Source organism: Prionailurus bengalensis, chromosome B2, assembly GCF_016509475.1.
Source record: "Prionailurus bengalensis isolate Pbe53 chromosome B2, Fcat_Pben_1.1_paternal_pri, whole genome shotgun sequence".
Lineage (NCBI taxonomy): Eukaryota > Metazoa > Chordata > Mammalia > Carnivora > Felidae > Prionailurus > Prionailurus bengalensis.
The window spans coordinates 49,870,813-49,887,926 of NC_057349.1; positions in this window are offsets into that span (position 1 = coordinate 49,870,813).

The following is a 17,114-nucleotide window of genomic DNA, read 5'->3' on the forward strand; positions in this document are numbered from 1 at the left end:
GTGTTGTATGGAAACCAATTTGACAATAAATTTCATATTAAAAAAATAAAATAAAACCAGTTGGGTTGATTGCCTGCTGAAACAAAGAATGTCAACATTCCACAGGACCTAAATAAGACCCAGAGTCTAATAAAATAATCTCCAAAATATCTAGGATACAACCCAAAATTATGCAGCATGCCAAGAACTAGAACTAGGAAAATCTAAGCTCTAATAAGTAGAGTTGCTTACAAGAAGTACACAATCTAGTGCAGGAGACAGAATCATAAATGGATAATGACATAACCTTTAGTACCTATGCTGTAAGAGATATGGATAGGAAAATGTGGAAGCATAGAAGTATATCTAACCCAATCTGAGGAGTGGAGAATCAGGAAGTTGGGATCAGTTTCCTAAGAACAGATATTGTAAAGTCTGAAACATTAAGTATACAAAGAGAAGTTAGGTGAAGAAGTAGAAAGTATTCACACCTAAGTAAGGGGCAGGAAGAACAAAGACAGATGGACAGGTGGGCATGGAGAACTACAAACAGTTCTACTTTGTTGGGGCACTAGCTTCCAGGCACGGGGAGAGAAAAGGATGGTGGAATGTCCAGGACCAGGCCATGGAAGGCTTCAAATACCATCATATATCACATTTAACCCTATCACTCATCCTATCTGTTCTCAGTTCTGTCAACATTAACACATTAACAACATAAACACAGTCGTCATAATGAAATCATGGAAATCATGACCATTACCCTCTGGGTCTTGACTTCTTGTGGTCAAAACTATTGTTGTGCACCAATGATATGTCTGGTCATCCGTTTGCCAGCCTCCCTTAAAATTAGGTTGGCTGTATTACCAATTCTGCTCAATGGATGTAAGTGAAAGTGACACATGAAACACTCAGGGCTGATATCTAAACTATCCAGGTGCCTTTCCTGAACTCTCCCCCCTTTCATGTAGATCTTAGAAGCCATGCGTTTGAGGGCCATGCAACAAGATGGAAGGAACTTGGGTCACGGTCATCACTTGGAAGAGAGCCACTTCAGGAACATTCAAAAAGGAGTTTGCACAAGGGAACAATAAGCTTTTCTTGTGTGAAGCCACTGAGATTTCATAGTTTATTAGTGCATCATAGTGCAGCCTCACTAATACAGTTTCTCCATCAAGAGCATGAGAAACCTCCTTCCAAAGCCTCTCCCAGCTCCATAAATCTAACTTTATCTAGAGAAGGCTCTTGTCCAGTCATCTGGCTGCTTCCTGCTGCTTTGGCCAAATTTCTTGGGATTAGTCCTGCCTATGTTCTTCCTCTGTAGGACACTTCTGTATATTACCTTGGAGAAGGGTCATCATGTCAGAGACAGTCAGGATAGGATAGACTCTCAAAGCTCACCTAGAGTAACTTACTTCCTAGTACCTGACTCACCTTTCCAATAGCCCTGCTATGTGGTGGTCTCAGGTCTGGTTGAAAACTTTCAGCCACTGGAATTCACTGCTCTGACTATACAAAAATTCTTCCTCCCTCTACATTTTAAATAAGAAATACACTGCCCATAATTCATAATCCCCTTGGATTGTACTTAATATACTCACTTAATTTTTCAAATGAATGAGTAGTAACTCCATTCAAATGAATGAGCTATAATTCCATTTGGGACATCTGAACCTTTTCCTGACCTCCTCCCATTATGGCAATACATCTTTTTTTTCTCTACACAATGAACTATTTCTTTGGTGAACTTGTATGGCCTGTGTGTGACAGTGCAGAAATTATCCCTATATTCATCAACTCCGTGCACCCACAAGTAGAGAGATCTTTGAGAGGATCTTGTCTGTAATGTCACAGACCAGATCTGATATGCAGTAGCAGTTTTGCAGTTCAAATCTTGGGAAGCTCTAAGTCTAAGTCTACCTATATGTCTATGTGGTATCTCTGAAACCATGAATATCTATTAACAAGTCAACACAACTAAACAAGAAAACAGAAATGAACATCCTCATCTGGCTGGAACATCTCTCTACAGAGTGGGAGAAAACATTTGTAAACCACATATATGAATATATAAGGAATTCTCAAATCACAACAGTAAAAAAATAAATAATACAAGTAGAAAATGGATAAAAGACATGAAAAGACATTTTGCCAAATGGTAGCACATAAGCACATGAAAAGACAGTCAACATCACTCACCTTTAGGGAAATGCAAATTAAAATCACACCGTGACAGCACTATACATCTATCAGAAAGGCTAAAATATAAAAGAGAGACAAGGCACCAATGCTGGGGTGCCTATGTAGCTCAGTTGGTTGAGCGTCCGACTTCGGCTCAGGTCACAATCTTGCGGTTCATGGGTTCAAGCCCCGTGTCGGGCTCTGTGCTGACAGCTCAGAGCCTGGAGCCCGCTTCGGATTTTGTGTCTCCCTCTCTCTCTACCCCTCCCCCACTTGTGCACTGTCTCTCTCTGTTTCTCAAAAATGAATAAATGTAAAAAAAATTTTTTTTAATTTAAAAAAAAGAGAGAGAGAATGCTAAATGCTGGCAAGGATGCAGAGAAATTGGATTGCTCATACACTGCTGGTAGGAATATAAAATGGGATGGCCACTCCAAAAAATAGCTCAGCATTTTTTTAAAAGCCAAACATACACCTATCATACAATCCAACAATTCTACTCCTGGGCGTTTTCCCCAGAGAAGTGACAATATGTGTTCACATAATAATATGTAGATGAAGTCTCCTATCAGTTTATTACTAACTTTCAGCCAAAACCTGAAAGCAATCCAGATGGTTGAACAAAGTATGGTACGTCCATACCATGTACTGTCACTCGGGAATACAAAGGAACTAGCTAGGGATACAGGCAACAACCAGGATCAATCTCCAGATAATTACACTGAGTGAAAAAAACTAATCCCCAAAGGTTACATATATATGATTCCATTTATATAATATTCTCAAAATTACAAAAGTATAGAAATGGAGTACAGATTAGTGGCTGCCAGAAGTTACAAGCGGTTAGAGTGGGCAGGGAAGTGGGTGTGATAATAAAAGCCAACATGAGGGAGGGATCCTTGTTGTGATGAATGTTCTGTGCCTTGGCTATATCAATGTCAATACCTGGTTGTGATATTTTATTATAGTTGTGGAAAATGTTACCATAAGCGGAAACTGAGTAAAGAATACAAGGAATCTCTGTATTATTTCTTACAGGTGCATATAAATCTAAAATTATTTATAATTATAAAAAGGTTAGATTGAAAAAAAAACATTTCCCATTTCTGGGTTGCAGCCCATACCGGGTAAATTACAATAGCTAGAGATGGGAGCCAGGCATTGGTAATTTTTAAAGATGCCCAGGTGGTTCCCATGGGCAGCATTTTTGAAAACCACTGAATTAAACATCTCAGAAGCCTCCAAGGAAATATTTAAGAAAAATGAGGAAAAAACGTTTTCTTGAAGTTCTGTCTGTAGGTACATCTTTGCAAAAGGGAACTACAGAGAAGCATCCTGTAACATTCTGGCCACAGGCCCAGGCAATATGAGGGAGAGGTCTTGACCATTACTTTTCTTTTTTTTTTTTTTTTTAAATTTTTTTTCAACGTTTATTTATTTTTGGGACAGAGAGAGACAGAGCATGAACGGGGGAGGGGCAGAGAGAAAAGGAGACACAGAATCGGAAACAGGCTCCAGGCTCCGAGCCATCAGCCCAGAGCCCGACGCGGGGCTCGAACTCCCGGACCGCGAGATCGTGACCTGGCTGAAGTCGGACGCTTAACCGACTGCGCCACCCAGGCGCCCCTTGACCATTACTTTTCTTAAGAAAGAGAGTAAGCGGGGGTGAGTGCAGAGAATCTTAAGCAGGCTCCACGTTGAGCACGGAGCCTGATGCAGGGCTCAATCCCACGACCTTGGGATCATGACCTGAGCCAAAATCAGATGCTCAATCAACTGGGCCATCCAGGAGCCCCAGCCTTGGCCATTTCTTATTCATCTGGCGGGCTGCTGGGGCCTTGAAGCTTCACTAATTGAACTTAAGCTTAACAGCCAGCCAACATGATCAACCACTTTGCTCACTGAAATCATTTACCAAAATGTTTTAAAAGTCATTTCATAGGGCACCTGGGTGACTGTTGGTTGAGCATCCAACTCTTGATTTTGGCTCAGGTCATGATCCCACAGTCGTGGGATTGAGCCCCACATCCAGCTCCATGCTCTCTCTCTCTCCCCACCCCCCCCCCCCCCACTCATGCTCTTTCTGTCTCTCTAAAAAAAATAAAAAGTCATTTCATAAATAATGGAACTTCTTTCTCTCCAACTTCATCCCAATAATCTTCATTAAATCTAACCTGGTGGTGAGATACACAAATGCTACTAAGTGTTCCAGAGCCTGCCTAAGGTAATACAGGTGTGTTGTTATTTGTTTAAATGTTCATTTATTTCTGAGAGAGAGAGAGAGAGAGAGAGAGAGAGAGAGAGAGAGAGAGACAGAATCTCAAGCAGACTCCAGGCTTTTCAGTTCAGAGCCTGACATGAGGCTGGAACTCACAAACTGTGAGATCATGACCTGAGCCAAAATCAAAAATTATATTCTTCACTGACTGAGCCACCCAGGCACCAGGTGTGTTGTTATTTTTAAAGTAACATTCTATCCACACCTGATTTTAATTTCAGCTCTTTTAATATTCATTGTCATTCTTTCCAAGAAATTTGTTGGAGATACTACTCCAACTAAACTTGCAATAGCAATTTGCCTCTTAGACTGAACTGTAAGGACAGAGAAAGGGACTGAATCTTTCCTCTCATTAAATTTGGACCCAATTTCACCTTTACAGTCAGCTTCACTGCCCTGCTGAGAGGATTTTTAGAATGCTCCTCAATTGCATGTCTTCAAGTATTATCATGCCCTATTTTTCAGCCTACACCTTCTCTTAGGTCTTTTTCTTTTAAATTAAAAACACTGTTTAAGCAACATTAATGTAATGAGAAAAACTAGCCTTATCAGACAAGATAATCTGCTTTTCCTCAAAGATGCCATTTTTATTGCATTAAGCGTTGTCTGCTCAAAGAGATCTAAGGAAGCTGAATGGATTAACCCTGTGTGTACATCAAGTCCTCTTTCTCATCAACCCAATTTTCTATTTTGATTTTTACACTTCAAGTATCACAAACAGTAGTAGCTCCATAGGGACTAACAGAATAGGAAAAATTGAGCTATCTTTAATTTTTGCTTTTTTAAAAAATTTATTTCTAAGAAATCTCTTTTGGAGGGGTGCCTGGGTGGCTCAATTGGTTGAGCATCCAACTCTTGATTTCAGCTCAGGTCATGATCCCAGGGTTGTAGGACTGAGCGCCATGTTGGGGTCTGCACTGAGAGTGGGGCCTTTGAGATTCTCTCCCTTTCTTCCTCCGCCCCTATCTCTCTCTCTAAAGTGAAGAAGGAGAAGGAGGTACAAAATTGGTAAACCCCTAGGCAGTTTGATCAAAAACAAAAAGGAAAGCACCCAAATAAATAAAATCAAGAATGAAGGAGGAGCGGTCACAACCAACACATCAGAAATACAAACAATAACAAGAGAATATTATAAGCAATTATATGCCAATAAAATGGGCAATCTGGAAGAAATGTAAAAATTCCCAGAAACACAAACTACCAAAATTGAAACAGGAAGAAATAGAAAATTTGAACAGACCCATAACCCATAAAGAAATCGAATTAGTAATCAAAAATCTTCCAAAAAAACAAGAGTCCAGGGCCAGATGGCTTTCCAGGGGAATTCTACCACCAAACATTTAAGGAAGAGTTAACACCTATTCTCTTGAAGCTGTTCCAAAAAATAGAAATGGAAGGAAAACTTCCAAACTCTTACTAGGAAGCCAGCATTACCTTGATTCCAAAACCAGACAAAGACACACTAAAAAGGAGAACTATAGACTAATTTCCCTGATGAACATGGATGCAAAAATCCTCAACAAGATACTAGCCTACCAGATCCAACAATACATTAAAAGAATTATTCACCACGACCAAGTAGAATTTATACCTGGGATGCAGGCCTGGTTCAATATCCACAAAACAATCAATGTGATTCATCACATCAATAAAAGACAGGACAAGAACCACATGATCCTCTCAATAGATGCAGAGAAAGCATTTGACAAAATACAGCATCCTTTCTTGATAAAAACCCTCAAGAAAGTAGGGATAGAAGGATCATGTCTTGAGATCAAAAAAGCCATATATGAAAGACCCAACGCTAATATCATCAATGGAGAAAAACTGAGAGCTTTCCCGCTAAGATCAGGAACAAGACAGGGATGTCCACTCTTTCCACTGTTATTCAACATAGGATTGGAAGCCTTAGCCTCAGCAATCAGACAACATAAAGGCATAAAAGTCATCCAAAACGCCCAGGAGAAGGGCAAACTTTTTTCACTCTTCACAGATGACATGATACTCTATATGGAAAACCCAAAAGATTCCATCAAAAAACTGCTAGAACTGATCCATGAATTCAGCAAAGTCACAGGATATAAAATCAATGCACAGAAATCAGTTGCATTCCTATACACCAACAAGAAGCAACAGAAAGAGAAATCAAGGAATTGATCCCATTTACAATTGCACCAAAACCCATAAAATACCTAGGAATAAATCTAACCAAAGAGGTGAAAAACCTATACACTGAAAACTATAGAAAGCTTATGAAAGAAATTGAAGAAGATACAAAAAAATGGAAAAATATTTCATGCTCCTGGATAGGAAGAACAAATATTGTTAAAATGTCAATACTACCCAAAAGCAATCTATGTATTCAATGCAGTCCCTATCAAAATAACACCAGAATTCTTCACAGAATCTTCACAGAATTCTTCACAATCCTAAAATTTGTATGGAACCAGAAAAGACCCCGAATAGTCAATGCAATCTTGAAAAAGAAAACCAAAGCTGGAGGCATCACAATCCCGGACTCCAAGCTGTATTACAAAAGCTGTAATCATCAAGACAGTATGATAACTGGCACAAGAACAGACACTTAGATCAATGGAACAGAACGGAGAACCCAGAAATGGACCCACAAACAGATGGTCAACTAATCTTTGACAAAGCAGGAAAGACTAATAGAATAAAGGCAGTCTCTCCAGCAAATGTTGCTCCTGGGAAAACTGGAAAGCTTCTGCACAGTGAAGGAAACAATCAGCAAAACTAAAAGGAAACCGATGGAATGGGAGAAGATGTTTGCAAATGACCTATCAGATAAAGGGTGAGTATCCAAAATCTTTAAAGAACTTTTTGAACTCAACACCCAAACAACAAATAATCCAGTGAAGAAATGGGCAAAAGACATGAATAGACACTTCTCCAAAGAAGACATCCAGATGGCCAACGGACACATGAAAAAAATGCTCAACATCACTCATCATCAGGGAAATATAAATCAAAACCACAATGAGATACCACCTCACACCTGTCAGAAGGGCTACAATTACAATTAACAACAGTTGGCCAAGGATACAGAGAAAGAGGATCTCTTTTGCATTGCTGGTGGGAATGCAAACTGGTGCAGCCACTCTGGAAAACAGTATGGAGATTCCTCAAAAAATCAAAAATAGAACTACTCTACGACCCAGGAATTGCACTACTAGGTATTTATCCAAGGGATACAGATGTGCTGCTTCGAAGGGACACATGCACCCCCATGTTTATAGCAGCACTATCAATAGCCAAAGTATGGAAAGAGCCCAAATGTCTATTGATGGATGAATGGATAAAGATGTAGTATATATATATATATACAATTGAGTATTACTCGGCAATCAAAAAGAGTGAAATCTTGCCATTTGCAACTACATGGATGGAACTGGAGGGTATTATGCTAAGTGACATTAGTCAGTCAAAGACAAATATCATATGACTTCACTCATATGAGAAATTTAAGATACAAAACAGATGGACACAAGGGAAGGGAAACAAAAATAATATAAAACAGGGAGGAGGACAAAACATAAGAGACTCTTAAATATAGAGAACAAACAGAGGGTTGCTGGAGGGGTTGTGGGAGGGGGGATGGGCTAAATGGGTAAGGGACATTAAGGAATCTACCCCTGAAATCATTGTTGCACCATATGCTAACTTGGATGTAAATTAAAAAATAAATAAATTATTAATAAAAAAGAGGAGGAGGAGGAGGAGGAGGAGAAAGAAGAAGAAAGAAGAAAGAGAAGAAGAAGGGGAAATAAATCTCTTTTGGAAAAATTGCAGTTAGGCATGTATGCTAGTGAATGTATGTAAATCCATTTTGCCATAGAAACAAACATAATTCTTTTACAGTTAAGCAAAACACAAGAGTGAAGAGTCATTTCATTCAAGACAGAGGTTCTGCTGGATTTAAGTATACACAGACACATAGCATTAAACTTAGTTGAGGACGACCAATGAAAAACAAGCTGTGCACAAAGATTACCTCTCACCCATGAACTAAAGTTTCCACACAGCAACATCTGCAGGCTGCACAGTCCAGATGATTTAAATAGAAGACTCAGAGGCAGGAAACCATACTCCGCCCTGGCTCTTTGTGAACAGAACTTGTTGCAGAACCAATTCACTCTGCTTCGAATTCACAATTCTCCAGGCCCAACTGAGTACCATTCTTTGATTCTCCCAAGGCATGGAGCCCTTTCCCCACCAAGGGTCTTTGCTCAGACCATTCCTGCTGCCCCCAGTGTGGTTCCCCTGACTTCTTGCCCGCTGGCTCCCTCTCAGACTTCATGTTTCAATTAAAATAATATCCCTTCCCATCCCCCTCATTCCAGAGTCAGTTTCTGACTCAGCACCCTGTTTATTTTTGAGTCCTACTCTAGGGCTTGCCCTCTAATAGATAACTATTTGCAAAATTAATAAATGCTTCCTCTGAAAAATTAATAATTAAAGCTTCCTCCTGCTGAAAAAGTAGATATCACAGCATTAAGAGAATTTTAGTGACTAACAAAAAATGACTATGTTTTTTAAACACACATACACACCCATATGATAATCAAACACAAAGAATGCAATGATTATAGCTCAAGCCATTGAGGATCAGAGACTGGCGTATTACTTGGGTAGAATTTTAAGCAGGTGCCACACCCAAGCAGGCTGCGACCCAGATCTGACTACTGTTTCACAATTGTTCCCTCCTCTGAACACTTAATATGCATCTATGAATATGCATTCATCCATTGATAGGTGCAATCTTACCAACCTCTTAAAGTATATTTTAAGCTCTTGGAAACCAAGGACCACTCTTTGAGTAAGAATAGCAAACACTTGAGTATTTCCTGTGTGCTAGTCATAATGTTATGTGCTTTTCTGTATTAATAATATACACGATGGGAGTCATGATTCGAACCCAGGCAGAATGACTGCAGAGCCTACATGCACACTTTCCTTAAACCTGGATCTGACACTGCTCAGCTGTTTACATGACCTTTAGCAAGTTGCCTCAGTTTCCTCCTCTGTACAATGGGGATGATACCGTATTACCTCAGAGGGTTGTTGCGAAGATTAAAGCTGATACCTGTAAAATGCTGGGAAGGTGGCTGGCACACAACAGGAACTAATTAAATATTAGCTGTTGTTATTATTATTGTTTATAGGAAAATCCCCAATCCTGGGAAACCCCTCAGTCCCTTTTTCACACGGGAAGTCCTGCATCCTTGGCAAAAGTTCAAAATGGGTCCAAATGGCAGGCTTAGGACAGGAAGTTGGCCAGTGCCCTGTGGTCACTCTCCACTGCCCCGGCTCGCTCTCAGAGCCCACCTCAAAACTCACCCTATGTCCTATAATTGACCTCTCCTCCTCACACACCAACAATATTAAGGCAACTGTACTCCTTAGCCAACAGACTGTAATGCATTAATCGTATACCTTTCTCGTACGTTTTTCTACGTAACCCATCGTCCTGTTTTCCCCATTTACCGTTCAGTTTCATAACCATCCCTGTTTTCTTAAGAGCAAAACTATTTGATGTTTGAGAACTCTGACCAGGCTAAAACAACCCGCCTACCGGAATGAAACGAGGGCATTTGTGCCCCCTGCTGCCTTTTCATCGGAAAGGCAGTTACATTTTGCTTATCGAGGTCTAAGCAGAAACCGGTATACCAAAGTTTGAAATTAGATTCACGTTTTCTTTTATGGAATTCCCACCCTTGAATTTCAGTTGTTTGCTTTGCCGTTGCAAAAACGGATTTTTGCTTAATTATACTTTCCTCATGTATCTGCCTTCTTTGAATTGGCCTGTGGATGTTCTGCTTTAGGGATTTGAACCGGCTTTTGTCTTACTCTTGCCTGTTTTCACTCCGGTGAAGCCCTGAGACCGGCGCGCAGAGGCGAAAGGCTACCACTTCAGCCGGTGGAGGGTGCACCCGGGCGCCCCGGCGATTTGGGACACACTTTGGTTCCGTCTCCACCTCGGGGCCCTCTGCGGCAGCGTTTGGACACCACAGTTTTAGAGCGCGCGCCGTTGAGGCCAATTGGACGCCGGCGCACAGTTGAGTGTCAGGTGGGTTCAGCCAATGAGCATGCAGTGTGGCAGAGGTGGGTCCGCCCTCTCCGCCCGCTATTCCTCGCCCTCCCTCCCCACCCACCCCCCCACCCCCCACCCCCCACCCCGAGTCCCGAGTCCCGGGTCCCGGAACGTGAGCATTAAGTCAAGCGGAGGCTCCGGCAAAGCCACCTTGGTCGGGGCTGGGGCCGGGGCGAGCGAGCGGGCTGCGCGGCGTTTCCGGCGGTTAGGGGAGCGGCCGGGTCCGCCCAGTATGTCGGAAGCAGGTGAGGGCGAGCCTCCCGTGGGAACCACCTGCCCGGCAGAGAACCAACACGAGGCTGTCCCCCGAAGGTGAGTCTCCAGCCGGGACCAGGAGGCCTCCACTAGGAGCCAGAACGGCGCGAGGCCGACCAGATAATGGCCCCGGGATGAACCAGAGCAAGAACGAAGAGAACAAGAAGTTAGATGGCTGTGGAGTTGGCGGGAGTTGTTGGGTGGGCTTTGGTGCCATCACGCAGCCGCCTGGCGGAGAGGGTAGGTGGCCAAGGGTAAGGTGTGCGCTCCGACCCGGGACCAAGCTGTGTCAAGGTCTGGGCCCCTCCACGTGCTGGAGGGGCCGTTCTCCCTCCTACCCTCCTCCGTCTATCCTTCTCTCCATCCTTCTCCTTCCTCCCCTCCAAGTGGGAATGGAGTCACTGTGTAGACTCTCTCAGGAAGGCCAAGTTCCTTGAGAGCCATATGGGCACAGGGGAAGACAGAGATAGATGATTGCACTTTGACAAGAGGGTGTTTAAAAGCCAGTCTCACTTCCAGTTGTGATGAGTGCCCAGGGCCTATCCTCTGGCCAGGTTGCCCTTTCTTTCTTCTTCCCAGCCTGGGGTCCTTTGCTCTTAAGTTTTATTAGTGTCAGTGTGGAGTTGAGATCTCAGTAAGGAGGTAGTGTAGATTTGTTAACGTTTATCAAAGGTAGAATCTTTACAGACAGGATGGGTAGGTGTAGACCTTTCCTGTGGATGGTGGATTTCTTTGTATTCTTTACAATAAAAGCTTTGGGAGGTTCATTTCTTCCTTAACTCATGGATTTCTTGAAGACCTTCAAAACATTCTTCCTTGTAAGACTTCTTGCTGCCATGTGTCTTGCCCTTCCATTTCAGAAAATTGTTCGTTGGTGGCCTGAGCTGGGACACCAGCACAAAGGACTCAAAAGACGCTTTGGCCAAATTTGGAGAGGTTGTTGACATGCTATAAAAATGGATCCCAACATTGGAAGATCAAGAGGGTTGGGCTGATCCTCTTTCAAGATGCAGCCAGTGTGGAGAAGGCAAGCTATGTAGTCCATCAAGGGCCCTTGTGTACAGGATTTGATTTCTGAGAGAATAGCATCCCTGGATCATGATCAGTGTGTCTAAGCTATATATGGCCAAGCCCTCTGAGGGAAACAGAATTTAGGGACTTGTTTCTGTACAGATTTAAGAGGGGAATAAGAGGTATATGGGTTGACGTGGTCCAGGAAGACGATAGTGGATATTTATTATCTGTTTATCTGCTTGTTTGGGACACTGTGCTAAACACTTCACATGTAAGAATTAGAAAAGCATCCAAGGATGCTATAAAATAGATACTATTTAAGTGCCATTTTACAAAGGAAGAGATTAAGGCCCAGAGAAGATTTGGTAACTAAAAGAGATTGCATGTGAGTAGAGGGTTAGCACAGTGAGGATTCTGGGACCAGAAGCCCAGCTACAGCCTGTGCTCTTAAGACCTGCAATTTTAAAAACAAGGCTTAAATCGGGACTACCAGGACAGGAAGAGAGCATATAGCATGGACAGAGGCTCTAAGGGACTAAGGTCTGATTTATGTGTGTTTAGGTAAACCTTCTGGATTTCAGGTTTAGAGAAAATTTAGAAGTCAGGCTCAAGGTAGAGTGTGGTGTGTTTGGATGGGATGAACTATTTTGTGTACCGGTGGTAGAGTCTTGTGGCTCAAAGAAAAGGGACTAGCCCAGGGTAATGTTGCTAGGAAATGGCAGTGAGAATTAGAACTGGCATCTGTCTGACCCCTTTTTCAGGAGGTATTGTCCTGGTTTTAGCATTAAAAGCCCCACAGCCCAGGAAACCTGAGTCTCGAGTTTTAGTTAGTCCCTCAACCTGGGAAATCCCTTAGTTCTGGTTTTCACACTGAAAGTCCTGCTTCCCAGAAACCCCTCACTTCTGGTTTTAGCACTGAAAGTCCCCCAATCCCTGCATCCTGGACAAGCCTGGACAGTTGGTCAATCTGCTTCTCTGCGGAAACAGGTCCTAGACCAGAAGGAGCACAGGCTGGATGGCCATAGCATGAACCCCAAAAGTGCCATCTCTGTGAAGAAGGATCATGTGAAGAACATCTTTGTTGCGGGTCTGAGCCCCAAAGCTGCAGAGGAGAGGATAGGGAGTACTTTGGCAAGTTTTAGGAGGTGAGTGCCTCCCAAAAGTGTGGTTTATGCTCTCCATCAATCACCTGTGGCTGAGTTTTTCCTTCCTTCCTTGGCTGGCTGGAGTTCTGCTCAGCAGGACTTCTTTCTCCTCCTCTGACATTGGGTGTCTTCCCTCCTCTGAGTTCCCTTTAGGTTCTGAGTTGGAGGAGGCACCAGCCCTGAGCTTTGTCTGTGTTTCCAGATTAAGGCCATTGAGTTTTCACTGGTTCCAGAGTCCAACAAAAGACAGGGCTCTGTTTTCATAACTCTTAAATAAGAGAAACCTGTGATAAATATTCTAGAAGCAAGGTGTCCAGAGGCTTCCTGCTTCTGAAGAGCTAGTCCTTGGATAATTGGGGACCCAGTGAGGTAATCAGTCATCTCAATTTAACATCGAAAGTATCGTGTCCTGGAAAACTCTTCCCTGGATATGATAGGCTTTAGTTTTTGGCAATGAGTGTGGCAGACTGGAGGAAAAGTACCAGACCCAGTGGCCCAAAAAGAGGGGCTGAAAGCAACACTGTCTTTAGCGTCAAATGGATATGGCAGAGATTTTGCACCTTCTGTAGTTGCTGTTGCCCACTTTCCTTCTGACCACTGGTGTTGTCAACCACAATTTGCAGTTTACAGTAATGGTTTGTCCATGCACTGTTGCACCGAGAGTGACTGCAGTGTGTTGTAATTATGAATATTACAGTCTGTCTTTGACTTTATTGTGACCATGTTTTCTAAGAAGTCAGGTAATGAAAATGAGAACGATTATAGTACCAACAATCCCATCACCAAAAAAGAAGGCTAATCAACTGTGTTGCTTTAATGACAAATGGAAGGAGACATACAACTGGATCAGGGAGGTAAATAACCAAAACAGAGCATACTGCACAATATGCAGAAAAGAATTGGGGATTAGGCATGGTGGAGAAGGGGATGTGAAAACACATGGAGACTAAATCTCACCAGTTAAGAGTGAGACAGGCGAGTGCCTCTAAACCAATCAAAGTGTTTTTATTCCCCCAAAAGACACCAATGTTCAGTCAAAAATAGCAGCTGCTGAATTAGCTTGGGTATACCACGCAAACAAACATTATCATATGGCTCCCTTGATTGCTCTATGAAACTGAGTAAAGTTACTTTTCCTGACTCAGGGGTTGCAACTAAAATATCCTGCAGGCAAACAAAAGGAGAAATTTTGATAATGGAGGTGTTTGCCCCTTACGGTGTAGAGCTGATTTAGTCATTTCTCCCCAACCATCATGCTTTCTACAGTCTTCAACTTTAAGCAATGCATCAACCCACGGCAACAAAAAATGTTCCCTCTCATTCTTAGGTACTTTGACTTAAAAAAATGGATTTCAAATCGTCTTCTTTTTTATTTTTTTTTTTCAACGTTTATTTAATTTTGGGACAGAGAGAGACAGAGCATGAACGGGGAAGGGGCAGAGAGAGAGGGAGACACAGAATCGGAAACAGGCTCCAGGCTCTGAGCCATCAGCCCAGAGCCTGAGGCGGGGCTCGAACTCACGGACCGTGAGATCGTGACCTGGCTGAAGTCGGACACTTAACCGACTGCGCCACCCAGGCGCCCCACAAATCGTCTTCTTAATTTCTTTCTTTCTTTTTCTTTTTTAAGTAGGCTTCATGCCCAGCGTGGAGCCCAATGTGGGGTTTGAACTCAAGACTTGAGCTGAGATCAAGAATCAGAGGCTTAACCTACTGAGCCACCCAGGTGCCCCATGTCTTCTGGATTTCTATGAGGATTTTAATGAAACTGCTGAAATCATAAAGCAGAAGATTGTTGATATTTTATCCAAATACAAACTAGACATAGCTCATCTATCTGCATATTCATCAAACAGTGCCAATGTAAATTTTGGCAAATCCCATTCAGTCTCGAAGTGTCTCACCAAAGAAAAGGAAAAGATCTTACCTGTTCAATGTCTTGCACATCTTGTATACAGCATTGCTAAAAAGGGTTGTGATTTGCTTAAATGTGATATTGAGACTCATAATGAAAGTCTGGGTCACTTTTCAGTTTCCTCAAAATGTACAGAAGCTCTCAGGGCACCTGGGTGGCTCAGTCAGTTAAGCATGCGACTTGGCTGAGGTCATTATCTCACAGTTCATGAGTTCAGGCCCCACAGCAGGCTCGCTGCTGTCAGCTCAGAGCCTGCTTTAGATCCTCTGTCTCCCTCTCTCTCTCTGCCCCTCCCATACACACTCTCTCTCTCTCAAAAATAAATAAACATTTTTTTAAATTGTGCAAAAGCTCTTAATGATATTTTTTACTTTGTAGAAGTGGAAGGAGATAGCCTCGTTAGACACATGACTACAAGATGGATGTCCTTGCTCCAAGCCACAGAAAAGATACTAAACTGTTTGCCTGCCATAAAATCATACTTTCAAAATGTAGGACAAGAAGAATGTCCTTCTTTGATTTGGAAATATATTGAGGATGAGAATGGAGAAATAGGAAACAGACATTTATATGCTGTTTCTCCAAAACTGTTTGATGATTTTTGAAGGGGGAATAAGAAACTTAGAGAAGGATGAACTGACTGCATCTGAGCGGTTTGATGTTATGTGTAGGTTGAGACAAAAACTCGTATGGTGGAAAAATGATTCATTTTTTAGAAATAAGACTGCTTCAGAACTAAAATTAAAAAACAAAAAAGTCAGGGCGCCTGGGTGGCGCAGTCGGTTAAGCGTCCGACTTCAGCCAGGTCACGATCTCGCGGTCCGTGAGTTCGAGCCCCGCGTCAGGCTCTGGGCTGATGGCTCAGAGCCTGGAGCCTGTTTCCAATTCTGTGTCTCCCTCTCTCTCTGCCCCTCCCCCGTTCATGCTCTGTCTCTCTCTGTCCCCAAAAAAATAAACGTTGAAAAAAAAAATTTAAAAAAACAAAAAAGTCACCAGAAAAGGGCAATCAAGTTAAACGTGACTTTATTTTCTTTACTAAAGCAGCAACTTATTTGGAATCCAACTTCAGTTTTACCAGTTCACATTACCTCTGTGCCTTAAAACCATTTTCCCTGAGAAGGAGATGTTTAACTTATGGTGACATCCAGTGTGCTTCAGAGTGTTTAAAAAGGACAGACATTTTATTTATTTTTTATTTATTTTTTATTTATTTATTTATTTATTTATTTATTTATTTATTTATTTATATTTACTGTTTATTTTTGAGAGAGAGACAGAACATGAGCAGGGGAGGGTAGAGAGAGAGGGAGACACAGAATCTGAAGCAGGCTCCAGGCTCTGAGCTGTCAGCACAGAGCCTGACATGGGGCTTGAACCCACAAACCATGCTATCATGACTGGGCCAAAGCCAGACACTCAACCAACTGAGCCACGCAGGTGCCCCTAAAAAGAACTCACAGACCGCGAGATCGTGACCTGGCTGAAGTCGGACGCTTAACCGACTGCGCCACCCAGGCGCCCCTACATCCACTAACTTCTAACTAAAGTCTAGTATTTCTTTCATAGTCAACAAACCCCTGTGGGATTAGTACTTGTGGCTCTGTCATCACTAGGAATCACAGACATTCACGTGTTACAGATACTTCAAAGTGTTGTTTATGTATAGCACTACTTGGGAATTATGGTAATTATTTACCTATTCTGAAATCCTGTAATTTAAAGCAGCAGCACATCTATTATATCCCAGATATATTTTTAATAATTTGATAACTGTGTTTCAATAAAACTGGCTTCCTTGGCAGTCCTATGTATTTGGTTGTATATATTTTTCCAGACTTCCAAAGAGGGTTGATGGCACATTGGAGTGCCATCTGTCTCTACTGCAGATCATGAATAGACAGCTTTACAAACAGGTGGAGACGAATGCTTTGTGGCACCCTCGCCTTGTGTTCTAACCTTACCATTAGCTGGCGTATGAGTTGAGAGGACGCTGGCCCCTTTGCCTAAGAACCTTCCTGATCCCAAATGCACAACAATATGGAATTCCCATAATAGAGAGTTCCTTTTAGGTTCAGGTGAAAATGCCTTGAGTAGGAATATCATGGGACTGTTTCCAGCTTCTAATACCTCAGTGACAGGGGTGGAAGGGATCTCTGAGAGCACCTAGTCTGAGAAGCATCTTATAAATCCAGGCACTGAAATCCAGGGGCAAGTTATTTACTAAAGGTCATATCA